Source organism: Balaenoptera acutorostrata, chromosome X (genome assembly GCF_949987535.1).
Source record: "Balaenoptera acutorostrata chromosome X, mBalAcu1.1, whole genome shotgun sequence".
In the NCBI taxonomy this organism is placed as follows: domain Eukaryota; kingdom Metazoa; phylum Chordata; class Mammalia; order Artiodactyla; family Balaenopteridae; genus Balaenoptera; species Balaenoptera acutorostrata.
Window position 1 is genome coordinate 70,065,754 of NC_080085.1, and position 17,058 is coordinate 70,082,811.

The following is a 17,058-nucleotide window of genomic DNA, read 5'->3' on the forward strand; positions in this document are numbered from 1 at the left end:
ATTTACTTTAGAGATAACATCTAAAAAAATTATAATATATTGGTCATGGGGATAATAAAAGAAAAAGAACAATCAAGGAAGACTCCTAGATTTTTTAAATTATAAATCTGATGGATGGAGACACAAATGTTAATAAATCAGGAGCACTAGGAAATAACTAGACTTTGGAGAAAAGATCACAAATTTTGTATTGGATATACTGCATTTCAGATATTCAGGTGCAGAGTTTCAGTGGGCTATTAAAACTATGGGTCTACAGCCCAGAGAAGAACATTAGGACAGAGATATTTGCACATGAATGATAAAGGTCAGGGCAAAATTACAAATGAAAATCAAATACCATATGTCAACTTAAGTTATAAGTTAAATTTTGTTAAATAAAATGTATTTATCCTCCTAATTTGACAAATATCCCTTCATAACAACTAAATTTTAAAATATGGAAAAAAGCAACAGTTTTATGATGGTAGCAAAATATCACAGACAACAACATTTTCTTATTGTGTACATCTGGATATTCTGCTAGTGGGTTTATGATGCTTGAATGAGTAATAAAGTAAAATTATATATTATTCATAATTTATATCCATTCCATAAATTACTTTTTCTTGCCCTAACTTAGGCAACTAATTAATTTATTATTAACATTTTCACATAATTTTCTTTAATTGCCAGTAATAGGAAGATCAATATAAAAGGTAACCATAGTCAGAAAGTAAAGTGTTTAATGTGTTATCATGAAAATACATCCTAAAGTAAAAGTAAAATTCGTGACACTCTTTTCAATTCTAGTGTGTAATATCCATATAGTTACCAATGTAAATAATCCATTTAACTACTGTTCAGGCATGTTAGAGCTAGACCACTGCTATACATACAATTTAAGATTAAAGTGAATTGTTTAATATTGTAAAATGTTTCTCTCAAAGTGCAACTACTAAGAGTAAATTGCTAATTATTAAGTACATCCAGAACTATGAATTGGAGAAAGACAATTCTCAGGACTACCAGGAAATGATACTTTGTTGTACAGGGGTCTGTTACATTTATGCTATCTAAGAAGGAGGGTTTGAGAAGTTTATTAATTTGTATTTTCTTTCACCTAAAAGATTCACCTCTCAAAGTTTCTCTGCATGCTTAAATAGTGTCTATTTCTTAAAGCAGGAGCAGCAACACCCACAAATATTCATGTCCTTCAGATTTTGTTTTAAGGTTAAAGGAATAAACAATAAGGAAAATATCTTTCTGGGGCTTAAATGGTGTTACTTATGAGCGAATGCTTGGTGTTATAGGTTCAGCTGTGTGTTGGATCATGAATGATAAAGACACCCATGGTTCGTTAACATTTTTGTGTGCATTTATGATATGCAAGACCCTCTAACGTGAAGATCCCCTCTTGTCCAGTACTTATGGTGGTATTGCAGATGTCAATTTAAGCCTTTACATTTAGTGGAAAGAGTTGAAATGGTAGTATAATAATGGTAAAAGCTAGATTAGTTAAGAACTGAGTGGAATATGAGGAAACTGAAACTACAAATATATACCTATTTTGTCAACATTTGTGCAGGGAAGGAGAAACTTAGGACAATAGCTGGATATGGATGTGTTTATTGAGAAAGGTATAACCATACATAGTCAAAATACAGAAAAATCCTATCACCATAAGGATCCCTTCTGCTACCCTTTCATAACCCACACCCACTTCCGTTATCCTTGTTGTGGTTTTAATTTGCATCTCCCTAATCGCTAATGATTTTGAATATCTTCTCATGTGCTTACTTGTCATTTGTATATCCTCTTTGGTAAAATATCTGTTCATATTTTTTGTATATTTTCCAATTGGACTTTTCTTTTTGTTGTGGACTACATTCAACTTCTTACTGGGCCCTTCTGACACCAGGGATAGAGGGAAAGTGTGGTGCTGACCAGCCCCAACTTAAATCACTTTATTCAGTCTTATTCATGTTCAGTGGGAGTGGAGGGCCAGATCCACAGAATGATGTCAAGGCTTTATTTTTTGTTTATATACCTATTTCTATAAAGAGATTTGAGCACGTGAAAATGTTTATGAGAAAGTTGAAGTCAAGAAAGAGAAGCAGAATATACAAGATCAAGAATAGGAAATCTTTTTTTAAATACTTTTTAACATAGCATTTGTTAAGCCAGTGTGCATCGTGAACCTTGCAGTGAAAGTGGTTAAGATACACAGGAGAGAAAATATTTAGTATAATGTTATTGAGAATGTGGAAGAAATAAAATTTAGAACACAGAGGAATGGACCTGACATAAGAGCTGTTTCAACTCACATAATGTAATATATGCAAAAAAAAAGCATGGATGCAGTTGCAAGAATGTTGAAACATTTGATGGCAGGAGGTTAAAGAAAAGTTTCTTTTTTTATCATCTTAACAAATGTTTAAGTGTACAGTACATAAATGTTAAGTGTATGAAAGAAAAGTTTCTGTCTGATGACTACTTCTTTGAAGTAAAAGTGAAGGCTATCTGCTCAATGTCCACAAATGAGGAGCCAGCAGTGGAGACAGAAGCCACAAGAGGAAGGAGGTGTTTCTGAACAGTGCTAATTCAAGGAGAAGATAGTTTCCAGTAGAATGTGAGCAACTGTGCCAGATATTATAAACATATCAAGAAGAAAAATACACTGAGAATTGGAGTTAGCAAACAGGAGGAGGTCATGGGAGACAAATTTGGACAGAGCTGTATATTTATGATATCTGTGGGAGATAATACTAAAAAGGTAAGACTAACAGCTGTTTCAGGTTTCAAATTATGTTTATTTTGATTTTATCCCCTAAATAGTGGGGATTACTTGAATCACTGTTGAAATGTTCAAAATGGATTAGATCAAGGGAAGACAGAATGAAGAAAGGCTAATTGACAGCTTGTTATAGTAATCTGAGTCAAAGTTGAAGAGGGCCTGAATTTCTTTTTCTACAGCAGGAGCAGTAAAAACAGAGAAGAAAAGACAGACATGGCAGAAGCTACCAAAGACACATCATGAGGACTTGGTGACGAATTGTTAATTTCCCAGAAATGCATCTTTCTTCAGACCATAAGGACTGGGATAAAGGATAAAAATTAGTTCATGTTAATAATAATAAATTATATTTCCATATGTCTCACCATTTCTACTACTGCGTGACCTCTAAACCTTTTTAAAGCAACCCTCCCCAGTGCAAACAAGCACCCAGTACTTTGGGGGTCCTCAGTGTGTTTTTCTAGTATGTTTATAGGAATTCTCTGTAATGTTCACAAATAGATCTTCTCTGGAAGCCCTTGCTAATGACTAGATATTACACTGCTTGTGAAATTGTGTCAGGGAGTCTTTCCCCTACACATAGTGTCCATGGCCATGATGGCTTTTGCTGAACATTATCTGGTTTAAGCTACTTTTACTCTTGGAGGTGTAGATTTTACTGATGCAGTTATACTTTCTGTATGACGTAGCAATGCTCTGTTCTCTGGAGCTCTTGGTGCATTTAAGTAATATTTTGTACTGTAGTGTTTTATGTCTGAATGTTTTAGAGGGTTTGGCATAGCAACACTTCTTTTAAAATTTATAGTCTCCCTTCCTAGGCCTTAAGCACGAGAACAAATATGAGTGATACCTCGTGTTGCATTATTGCTACTAAGATTAACACAGGGCTCTGCCTACAGTAGATTCTTAATAAACATTTTATTTTTCTTTTTTGCATAACAATAAATTTGGCATGACCACCACTTTGAGAGACAAGGATGGTATAGTTTGAACACATTTCTTCAAAGAGTAGGATATGGAGAAATGCTGGATTAGGAAGTTGTGTGAAGTCTCTCCTTGATTCCTTTATGAATTAGTTTACTTAGTCTGCAGATATAAACTTTCTTTTTATTTCTTTCCATTCCAGTATTATCACATTTAGAATATATTCACAACAAGTCTTGAACCTGTGATTATTTATTCCTGTATATATAGGAGATTTTGGAATGTAAATTTCCTCAGTATGTGGGCAATTCTAAGGTTAATATTGCCTGAACAATACTATAGAATTTTGTTTAGTGATATTAATTGCTAATTTGAATACCTCCCTACTGAGACAAGAGCATTTCACTTATCTCCTGGAAATTAATAAGCATTATTCATTTCCTGCATGGTCCTCTTCATAACAGGTAAGACTTTAATAGAGAAAAGGCCCCAAGAGGCAGTTTGGGATGATTTCATATGTGTCAGTATTTTCAACATTTGAGCATGTTCCTTTTTCCCCTCTCTAAGGCTGTGAATTGTTTATCAAATATTTTTCTTCCATCCTGAGCCCTTCTTCAACTGTACAGGTTTGCATGTTTCTCTAGCTTTCCCCTAAGTGCTGACACTTTCATGCTCTCATGTAGGATACCAGAACTGATGAAGCATGAATTCTCTTTCATTTTAAAATTTTAAACATTCTCCTCAGAGCCAAACTGAAGAAGATAAAACAGGCATGAGAGTGCTATCAAAGTGGAAATATGAGATGTTTTATGTGAATTCCCAGAAAGCATGAAACCTAGCTACTGTTAATGCATCTAAGGAATGGTGATGCTTTCAGGTGCTTTCCCAGTTATTGGTAAGGTTAAGAGAGAATCAGCAAATTTAGTGTTTCTTTTCTAACAACCTTTTATTTCACTTTCTTTCCTGTCTGGATGGGGTTAAACTTGTAGTAAATATATCAAGGGATTTACAAAATCAGACTAAAATCTAAAGAATTAAATTGGAACTGTATAACTTTGGGATGTATTCTTTTTGTGTGTGTTTATTCATCTATAGTGATAATAATGCCAATCCTGCGTACTTCACAGAATTATGGCTTTTAAATGAAAGAAAAGGTATGGAAGAGATGAATAAATTAAGTGCTACACAAATCTGAGGGATCAGTATTCTCATATTGATATAAAGAGGTAGACTGCCTGTTCTGATTCCACTAAAAAGGCCATCAGGGTGATGAAGAAAACAAGGTTTATATTTGATTGCCTTCCACTTCCTATTTTTGTGCCTCTCTGTGCTTTTCTTCTGCCTCCACCTCAAGCACAATTACAAAGCTATCCTATGTCTTTAGGACCATATCCTTAGCTCCAGAGAAAATATATTTGATTATCTCAGTCTAGCAGAGTGATTAAAAAGGTGAGGCTGTGGTGATAAACATTTTATATTTGAATCTTTGCTCTGTCATTTACTAGCTAGTTGTAAACAAGTTACTTAAACTTTATGTGACTCAGTTTCTTCTTCTATAAAATGGTAATAATAATATTACCCAAAATTGGATTGTTGGGAGAGTTAATATATATAAAGCACTTTGAAGAGTCTGTTACACATAATAAAGTGCTTAATAGATGTTAGTTATTATCATTCCATACTAGTTGATACAGATTATCCATGTGTTCACACAAGTATCATTTTTTAATTTATCATTTTATTGAAGTATAGTTAATTTACAATGCGTTAATTTCTGCTGTACAGCACAGTGACATAGTTATATTGTACTTTAATACAGAACACTGCAAGATTGTCTGGCTTAGAACAATGTCTATCACATAGTACGCACTCAATGAAAAAGCAGTTAAATGAAAGAACTGAAAAACCTTTAAAATCTACAAGAATACATTTATAATGGTAGATTTCTGGGCACTATGACTATGTAGAAGAGAAAATGTTTTTGTTAAGGCCGTATTGATGAGCCTCACATCTCATCATGTAGGCAGTTTTCTAACTAAACTATAATATCAGTCTTTTAATCTCCCAATAATCAAGGAAGAAATAGTAAAGTAGTCCTGAGAACTATCCATCTCTGTGCTCACATACTAATCTGTCAGAAAATTTAGAAATTTAGGAGGCTCAGGAATGTTTGCTTGTTTTTCTTTCTTTTGTTTCTTGGCTGTGCTGTGTAGCATGCCGGATCTTAGTTCCCCGACCAGGGATTGAACCCTTGCCCCCTGCATTGGGAGCATGGGGTCTTAACCACTGGGCCACCAGGGAAATCCCTGCTTGTTTTTCTTTTCAAGTTCCTTACAAATAAGTTTATAAAGGCTCTGGAACATGCAATAATTAGAATGGTATTTCTCAAAGAGTAATCCATTGACTGCCTGTATCAGAATTACCTTGGGTACATATTAAAAATTCATATCTGCAGAGATTTAACTTTTGGCCACATGCAACAATGGATGAACCTGGAGGACATTATGCTATGTGAAATAAGTCAGGCACAGAAAAACAAATATTGAAAGCTCTCACTTGTACGTGGAATCTAAAAGAGTCAAATTCGTAGAAGCAGAGATTAGAATGGTAGTAATCATGGGATAGAATGGTGGGAGAAATGGGAAGATATTGGTTAAAGAGTGCAAAGTTGCAGTTATATAGGATGAATACGTCTAGAGATCTAATATTCAGCATGATGCCTATAGTTAATAACACTGTATAGAATACTGGAATTGTGCTAATAGAGTAGATTACAGGTGCTTACATCACACACACAAAAAGGCAACTGTATGAAGAGATGTTATGTTACTGTTAACTACATTGCCTAAAATAATCATATATATATATATATATATATATATATATATATATATAGTACACCTTAAATATGTATCATTTTTATTAATTTTTTGTAAGTTGGCTAGAATTGGGCCCAGGAATCTGCACCTAAAAATTGTTTGGGAGCTACTGAAAGAGAGACTAATTTTTTCACCAGGTAGGATTATCTGGAACTAATAAATATTTTCTATTGATAACTTTGCATATTCAGCTTAAAAAGTGCATTACTGTGTTGTCCCATTGCCTTTACAAAAGCATTTTGTAACTATTGAACAAATCACAGGTTATATTTAATTTATACGGAGGATTGCTTTCAAATTGCTTAATAAGGTATAGTTCCAGGTCACCCCAACTTAATTACATTTGAAAATTTAAAATAGAAACTTGCATCATCTAACCTCAAATTTTAAATACTCCAGAAGATTTGATGCAGGTGATTAGCAACCACATTTTGAGGAAAACCTGCACTGAAAGGTGGAATATGTTGATCTTCATTAACTTTTACTTCCATATTCCTTTTCCTACACGGCAATGCAAGAAACACTGTAAAACATTGTAAAAACGCAGTCAGAGGTTTTTTTTTTTAATTTCTATGAACATGGTCTTACTCTTCATAGGCTCTCAGGTTTTCCACATAGAGAACTATGCAGGCCTCTATGAAAACGGTCTCTCTGCTGAATTATCCAACATGCCCATGCCTCCAATAATCCCATTCTGAAAGCCAGTGGCTCAAGCCACGAAAGAATCCTTCCCGCTGATCTTTGGCATAATCAGCCCAGATCAAAGGAGCAGAAGAACCTAAGTTATTTGAGCACATGATGATTTTAGGGGATGATTCATGTTGTTGATATAAAACAACAGTAAAGTAAATGCTGTGCACTATCCGTGGCAAAGGAGGGAGCATGCAGAATTAAATAGGATGCATTTAAATACAGAGTAACAAAATATTAGGAAAAAATCCAACCCCCTAACTGAACAACTTATTTCTTAGAGCCTCAGATTTAATTTAATTTATTTTTTCTTTTCTTCATGTGCTTATATTTAGAAAAATCTTTGGATGGTATTGTCTCACTGAGACTCTAGACAAATAACTAGATCAGATTTCAAATCCCTTCTAGAATTCATTCATTTAAACACACACAAAAATACACTAAGGAACAATTTTGTTTTGTGTTTTGTGTTAGAAGATGAGAAAAACTCAACAGTTGAAAACTGAATTGGGAAAACTGAATTGCCTAATCTATCCCAAATATTCCTTTGAAGAGGCACAAACATGAATTGTTCTCATTGAGAATTTAAAATTTGAGAATATAATGGAGGCTACTGTTGTAAGTATAAAGTAATCTATCAAGAAATAATTTGTGCTGTCCTAGCAATGTTTGTTCTAACAGGGTATCTGTCCTTAAAAGAGATTTGAAACAAATTGAAGTATTATAGATAGGGCAGAGGATACTGAGAAGGCCTCGATTTCCTGCCCAAGCCTGAAGTCTCATTTGGTCAATCAGTGCATTCTCTTCAGTGGACATGGGTGCACAATGAACTATATAGCCTGTCATTAACACATATGACCATATTTGAGGTTCAAAGTATGGTTTCCCCTTGTTTGCACATATTTTCCCCCCTGGGTGGTTTTGGCACTGTACTTTATATGAAATGTAGGGTTAAAGAATTCTAGCTGGGTCAGAACATAATAACTGGTATCTACTAAAATTGCATAAATAAATTATTTACTCTCAGAGCATAGGCCCAGATTCTCAAAGGGTAAAATGATAACATCTCATAACTGTAAAGCGATTTATAATTTTATAAGTAATTTAATATGCACTATCTTTCTTTTTTAATTTTTTTTAATTATTTAAATTTTTTTACTGCTATTCTTGTCTGCTTACATTCTTTTTATGTATGTATGTATGTATGTATGTATAGCTGTGTTGGGTCTTCGTTTCTGTGCGAGGGCTTTCTCTAGTTGTGGCAAGCGGGGGCCACTCTTCATCGCGGTGCGCGGGCCTCTCACTATCGCGGCCTCTCGTTGCCGAGCACAGGCTCCAGACGCGCAGGCTCAGTAATTGTGGCTCACGGGCCGAGTTGCTCCGCGGCATGTGGGATCTTCCCAGACCAGGGCTCGAACCCGCGTCCCCTGCATTGGCAGGCAGATTCTCAACCACTGTGCACCAGGGAAACCCTGCACTATCTTTCTTGATTCTTGAAACAATTGTAGAGTAGACAAGGTAGATATTAGTATTCCATTTTACAGATTAAGATACCAAGTTTCATCAGTTTTATGACATGCCTCAATTCATATAATGAATGATAATTACTAGAGCTGAAAATAAAATTCAGGTTTTCTAGTGCCTACTTCACTGTTGCTTCCATATCTATAATTCATGTTATGCCAAAGAAAGAAGTAACAATTATTGTCCACATTCCCATATGCAATTATGTTAAAAACGTAGAGAAATCATTGTTTAACTTTGCATCCTCTCTAAAATTGCTCTTTGGAAATCTGTAGTCTTGAAGTCAAATGAAAGATTCTTTTCACCCAAAGTTTATTATGTTTGTTCTTCCAACCAGTAAAGAGACAATAATGAATGAAGGTATAGAAGTTAATATTATTAAAGTGAATGTGTGAATCCCCATAACTTGCTCTCAGATTTCAGAGGACAGTATATTTACTCTTTTTGTCTTTGTAGAGAAGTTTACAGACTCCTTGAATGTGGAAGATGCAGAAACTATATTCTTGGTAGTCCCTACAGCCTATTGTTTCATATACCAAAGGTGTTAAATCACATTCTAAAGTTAACTATTGTTGAATAATTTATTAACAATTACTGGGCTTAATTCACTGGGCACATGCCAGAGTCAAGTCTAGGACAAAAAAAAAAAAAAAAACTAATAGCATACAGCAGTTTAGTTAGCTTGATTTTAACATTTTGTCCAGGACATAAGAGAACAGACTGGTGGTTGCCAAGGCAGAGGGAGTTGGAGGAGGGATGTAGTGGGAGGTTGGGATTAGCAGATGTAAGCTTTTATATACAGAATGGATAAACAACAAGGCCTTACTGTATAGCACAGAGAACTATATTCAATATCCTATGATAAACCATAATGGAAAAGAATATAAAAAAAAGAATGTATATATATATGTATACCTGAATGACTTTGTTGTACAGCAGAAATTAACACAACATAAATCAGCTATACTTCAATAAAAAAAAATTGATTAAAATTTTGTCTAGGAGAATTGAGCCTAGTCTCAAACTCAGGGAGTAGTTGTTCTTACCCAAAACATTATTTTGTGTCCTGGACTTTGAGACAAACAAACACATGATCTCCCCAAAATAAATATTTGTGTTGATTCTGTCCTACGATTTTGTTAGTGATATATTAACCAATAAATAAATGAGAGAGCAAATTGCAGTACAAGTCTTTTGTAATTCAACTATTGGAGAGAATCCAGTTCAATTCTACAAAGTAGGAAAGGTTAAATATTTTTATTAAAGTCACTTAAATTTTATACTATTTCTATGTCTCTTCCGTGAAAGCTGAATTATATATTTTTAAAAATTAGGAACTTCTCTGGTGGTGCAGTGGTTAAAAATCCGCCTGCCAATGTAGGGGACACAGGTTCAATCCCTGGTCCGGGAAGATCCCACATGTTGCAGAACAACTGGGCCCGTGTGCCACAACTACTGAGCCTGCACTCCAGAGCCCACGAGCCAAACACTGAGCCCGTGCACCGCAACTACTGAAGCCCACGCACCTAGTACCTGTGCTCCACAACAAGAGAAGTCACTGTGGTGAGAAGCCCGCACACCACAACAAAGAGTAGCCCCCCTTGCCACAACTAGAGAAAGTCCACGCACAGCAACAGAGACCCAACGCAGCCAAAAATAAATAAATTTTTCTTAAAGTTTAAAAATTACTTTGTAACAATTAAAATTTCTTCAGAGGAAAATAAACCACTTACCTTGTATCATTTTAACATTCATTTTAGAAAATATTCCACCTGATAGCTCGACCAGTTTTTGTTGTTAGTACTTATTGTTGTTAGTACTTATTGATAGTATTGGAGAATACCCTCTAAAGGAGCCTATGCAATATCACCTCAAGACATTGCATGAAGCATGGTCAAAAATACTGATAATAAAAGTGACCACTGCAAAAGGTTGGAATTGAAAGAAACACCCATTATTTGACCTAATTATGGATTAACAAACCATTTAAAAAATCTTAGAAGTTTGCCTTGCCAGTTTGGCTTAACTGCAATTTATTTTATTTGAGGTCGAATATACTTAAAACCCGCACTTAAAAAGATGTAAAACAGGCAAAGAAGCATAACATTTAACCTTTATTCATTTAAAATATATATCCCTATGTATGGAGAGCCTGGACAGTGTCAAATTAAACAAGCAATTAGTTTCTTTCTAACAGTGAGCAGTTCAAATTGTAACATCATGCCAGCCGTGATTAAGAATGATACAGCACATCATCATAGTCAACACTATTCAGCCAATGTAAACCTTAGTTAGAAATGTACTTGTCAGAGAAAAATGTGCCTTTGATTTCTATTACACTTTCCCAGTAATTGCTGTCATCAGTGGCAGGTTATTATTACAGCTGAATAGAGTTTCAGTAATTACTTTTGCACAGATTCTAACAGCTTTTAGATTGAAGGATATTCTGACAGTTTGAATACTCTTGACAACAATTACCTTTTTCCTGGTTAACACTGATTCAGGAAAATTAAAAATTAAATCTGTTCAGAGGAAACACTTATGTATGTCACTAGCAAGTAGGTTGATACAAAAAATGTGTAAGTTGCAGAATGAGAATTTTTTTAAAGTTCTTTTTCTCTTATGTATTTTTGAAAATCAGCATTAAGGGAAATGCAGACCATACTGGTTAGATTAATAGTAAATGATGTGAAATGACTGAAAGCAGTCCTCAATCCAATTACTGACAGAAATTACTGTACTGGTATGATGAGAAAAAATTGTGCATGAGAAAGGCATGAACATGATTATTTACATATGCATGCCTGTATCTACCTATGCATATGGCTGTAAATGCCTTGAGTAATTGGAGGCCAAAGTACATGCACATACCTATATCTTTCAGAGAGTGAAAATATGTTTATAACAGATTTGCATTCTATAATAGTAAAACTGGCTTCTTCTTATGCAAAGTTAAAAAAAAAAAAAGAATTGATACAACTAATCAGAACATTTAGGACCAAACCACTTTGGTATGAGTTTTTAAACAATCCAGATAGTTGAGACCAGTTGTGGGATGTAAGGTATCCATATAATCACTTGAATGTTTCATTCAGTTTTGTGTCACACACTTAAAAATGGCCAAAGTTTAGAATCCTATGTGAAATCTTCTTTACATATTAACTAGTACAATTAGCCATCATTTGGAGAAGTTATTTGTAAATGAGGCAAGAAACAAAATTTTAAAAAGAATCTACACAAAGCCTTCTAATTAAATCTAATTTAAAATACTGGTTTCAAGTACCAGAATAAAGTATAATATATAGAAAGTATCAATAACCAAAATTATCTTTCTAAAATATGTAACATAAATGCTCCCAAAGAATAAAAGCCTGCTATAGCAAAATGTGAGGGAAAAAAAGAGGAGTAAAAGAACAAATAGGAAAACAATTAAGTTATTCTTCATGTTGTAAAAATACTTTCAATATATTTTTGGAAAATTAATGTTTTTAGTTTTCCAAATGAAATAATAGTATGGGAAAAACTAAAATTAAATTTCATCAGATTCCATAGGCTAAAAAAAGTTACATTTAACCCTTTAAGGGTAATACATATGTGGGATCATATTATGCTCCATGTGATGTTGATTTGTTTTTTATATAAATAGAATGAAGAAATTACTCAACCTGTATTGAAAAATTCAACTGAAATTCTGTTGAGTATTTTCTAAAATCATAAGTAAGATTTTCAAATAGAATAACCATATCAACACAATTTATCAGATCCAATTAAAGATGTTAATCAACAAAGTTTTCTATTGATTACTAGAGTTGAAAACACTAATAGATTCCTCAAGGCTCTAAAATATATTACATATACAAAATATACCTACTAAAAAATACTTTCCTTTCCTCCATAATGGTCTCATTCAATGACTCCATTTCTCATTATCTATTATAGAAACGTATCTGCAAACAAGTGCTAGCTTACTCTCACTGCAGTTCTCTAGGAAAATTTATCTGGGAATAAAGTTCATCAGTATGGTGGTATAAAATTCAAGCAAATGCACTCTACTTAAGTGCTTTATGATTGATTATTTAAGAGTTTATTCTACATCAAGTTTCGTGGGCAGAATAATTTTGGATCTGTGTTAACATGTGAAGTGCACTGGAGTGATGAGTACTTTGTCATAAGCCAGCTGATATATATATATCTGAGCTGAGGATTTTCCAAAGCCTGGAGGTAGGCAAACAACCATTAGACAGTTGATAACAGGCACGTGTTTGGTAAAATATAGTCTATTCTAAAAACAAAGCAACTAAGTTTCTGGAAAATTATTGACCATCAGGGTTGGGACAGGGATAGGATGCTGGGAGAAAAATGGCCACTGATTAGATATATACACAAGTGCTGTAAGGGGTAGGGGAAAATAAAGTATACTAAAAGGGATATTCGTGTTAAACAGAAATTACTTACAGTAATAAAAGTGTTCAGAGTATCCTGGGAAGAGATTGGCAGCTCCATATGGTGAGATAGGATAGGATATGTTCCAAGAATGGGTGGCTGGACAGAATTTCCAGCTTTCCACAAAAACCTTTTTGAGCTAGCTGGATGAGGAGTACCTATTAAGGTACAGTAGCAAGGTTTTTGCTAAGTCAGAGACAAAGTGACAATAAATATTTGTTTTTCTCAGATGTCAGCATAAGTGTCTCCCATCCTTGCTCTGTCTCTAGACCATGGGAATACATGAATACCAGGAGAGATCTGAGGGTAGTGCAGGGTTGAATGCATTCTTTCTAGGCCTTGAGAAAAGTTTATTTCATGATACACAGTTCTTATCAATACCCCCAAATAATCTATTTAGCTATTTACTGTAATATTAGGAAAATTTTTCAAAATATTATCAGTGTGGAATTTATTAATTTGATATAGAATTTTTTGATATAGGAATCAAGTAATTAGACATTCTATTAGATATTATTATCTTTGGCTGCCAATATGTGACTCCAAATGGCTGGATAAAATGTGAACATCATGTTCAGGCTTCCAGCTATTTATGATTGTTTGGCATTGGGTAGCCTTACGTCTGAGCATGTTATTGAAACTTTTTTATTTTATCTGGATGTTTACATGATATATACACAGCCTATGACTACAGTGAACTATCTAAGGTTTGTTTGTAAATAAACTTGGAAGAAATGACCACTTTTCTGTATGAATGTCCAGTTCTTACCTTAAATAATTTTTTAAACTAGATATTAGTTTTAGTGTTAGCCAACATACATTAGATTTATCTTTGAAACACAAACACAATAGGCCATGTAAATAAACATTGTAACTATTAAATATCTAGCTATTAAAAATACAAAGACACAGAGAATAAAACATTAATGAAGGCAAAAAAATAGTTCAGAGTATAAGCCAAAAGATGTACCTTTTTTGGTTGGGTTCACATCCAAATTTTTATTTAGTTGATAACCTCCATTACACACTAAGTTAATTTTACAGAAAATAAAAATGAAAATATTTGGAAATTGATCTGAAAGTTCAGAAAATGTTAACTAAAACAGAATAAACAAGGGAAAATATGAAAATATTTAATATTATAAATGAAAAGTTCCCTAATTAATACAATTAATTTGTATTCAAGACTCATGAATTTTTCCATTTTTATCAGTTATACTTTTGTATCATATGTATACCATTGGAAATGATACTAGCTATGGCTATGAACACACAGAAATTTTCTTTGAATGTTTCTGTAGTAAAGGTTCATTTGCCTTGCCCAGGACTCACTGAAGGACTTGCAATGCCTGAATCATCACAGAACAGATTCTCAGGAGGCCTTGATCTTCCTTAATCAGATTTGCAGGAACAAAAAATGGACACAGTGACTGTGCAGCAGAAATTTTACTGAATGTTAAAATATGGGATCCATCATGAATGTTACAGAAGGAAATGACTCCAATAATCATATCTGGGAAAACCCCTACTCAGGTTAACTGGGGGCTCTGAGAGACTAGTAAAAGGCACAGTATTGGCTGAGAACTCTCGATTTTTCAAACTCATGCTTCGGAAGCCATGTTCTGTAGACTGTAGAATTGTCCCTTCTCCATTAAGAGACTCTTTGCAAACACTGACATCCCATTCGTTCTTTGTCCCCATATCCACCTCCCAGAGTGGATGAACCAAGGTGGATGAACTGGTGGCCAAAGGTGAACCTAGGTAAGCCCAGGACATAAGTCGAATTGTTGAATCTCTCAGCATGTGTCTTCCTTTTCTGTTTGAAATACATACATGGACAATCCTCAGGTCATCAGAAATGATGAGGGGGTTGTTGGCTGTGTCAAAATTTAAGGTCAAATCCACTTATATATATTCAACACTGAGAGGCCGCGTTCTTGAATAATGCTTGGAAATTAATCATCCTTGGGTTCATCTGGAGAATAGCTCTCACCTGGGGCTTTAGTCTTTTATCTTTCAAACTAGAGGCTCCAGCTGGTTAGTGGGCCAGACATTGCTCTTATGAGAGACTACAGAGCAGAAGGGGCACAATAAACTTCCCGCTCAGGCTCATTTTGCAATAAATTGAGGCATTGGAGGAAGCAGACATGTCTACGTTAAGGTACATGGGTTTTCCAAGATAAGTCATATAGTCAAGACAACTATATGCTTTATTAAATTGTTCAGCCATGGCCACAGTCTGGGGAAAACTGTGCAGGATGTTGTTCTTTCCATAAGTTGAATGGATATTAGTCCTTGCGTCACATTAATCTTTAAATATAAAGAGAGATTGTGAGCCTACGTATTGCAATCACTGATACTAAGTAATTAATACACAACAAAAGCACAAATATAAAAAAAAACTCATGGCCCTGAAATTCTGATGTTTGAAATGATTTTCAGAATGAAGGACATGATTCATCCTTGTACCCTTTTTCTCCTCCAGTTTTATTGAGATATACAGACAGTCTATTTAAATTTTCTGCCCATTTTTTGATTAGTTTGTCTATTTTTTATTATCCAGTTGTATGAAGGAGTTTGTATATTTTGGAGATTAGTCCCTTGTCAGTCGCATAGTTTGCAGATAATTGTTTCCCATTGTGTAGTTTGTCTTTTCATTTTGTTCATGGTTTCCTTTGCTGTGCAAAAGCTTATGTTTGATTAGGTTTCTTTAGCTTATTTTTGCTTTAACTTCTATTGCCTTGGGAAACTGACCAAAGAGAAAATTGCTACGATTTATGTCAGAGAAAGTTTTTCCTATGTTCTCTTCTAGGGGTTTTATGTTGTCCTGACTTATATTTAAGTCTTTAAGCCATTTTGAGTATATTTTTATGTACGGCTTGAGAGAGCATTCTAAGTTCACTGATTTGCATGCAGCTGTCCAGCCTTCCCAACACCACTTGTGAAAGAGCCTGTCTTTTTTCCATTGTATATTCTTTTCTTTTTAAACATCTTTATTGAAGTATAATTGCCTTACAATGGTGTGTTAGCTTCTGCTTTATAACAAAGTGAATCAGTTATACATATACGATATGTTCCCATATTTCTTCCCTCTTGCATCTCCCTCCCTCCCACCCTCCCCATCCCACCCCTCTAGGTGGTCACAAAGCACCGAGCTGATCTCCCTGTGCTATGTGGCTGCTTCCCACTAGCTATCTATTTTACATTTGGTAGTGTATATATGTCCATGACACTCTCTTACCCTGTCACATCTCACCCCACCCCCTCCCCATATCCTCAAGTCCATTCTCTAGTAGGTCTGTGTCTTTATTCCCGTCTTGCCACTAGGTTCTTCATGGCCTTTTTTTTTTCCCTTAGATTCCGTATATATGTGTTAGCATACTGTATTTGTTTTTCTCTTTCTGACTTACTTCACTCTGTATGACAGACTCTAACTCCATCCACCTCATTACAAATACCTCCATTTCATTTCTTTTTATGGCTGAGTAATATTCCATTGTATATATGTGCCACATCTTCTTTATCCATTCATCTGTCGATGGACATTTAGGTTGCTTCCATGTCCTGGCTATTGTAAATAGAGCTGCAATGAACATTTTGGTACATGACAATTTTTGAACTATGGTTTTCTCAGGGTATATGCCCAGTAGTGGGATTGCTGGGTCGTATGGTAGTTCTATTTGTAGTTTTTTAAGGAACCTCCATACTGTTCTCCATAGTGGCTGTATCAATTTACATTCCCACCAACAGTGCAAGAGTGTTCCCTTTCCTCCACACCCTCTCCAGCATTTATTGTTTCTAGATTTTTTGATGATGGCCATT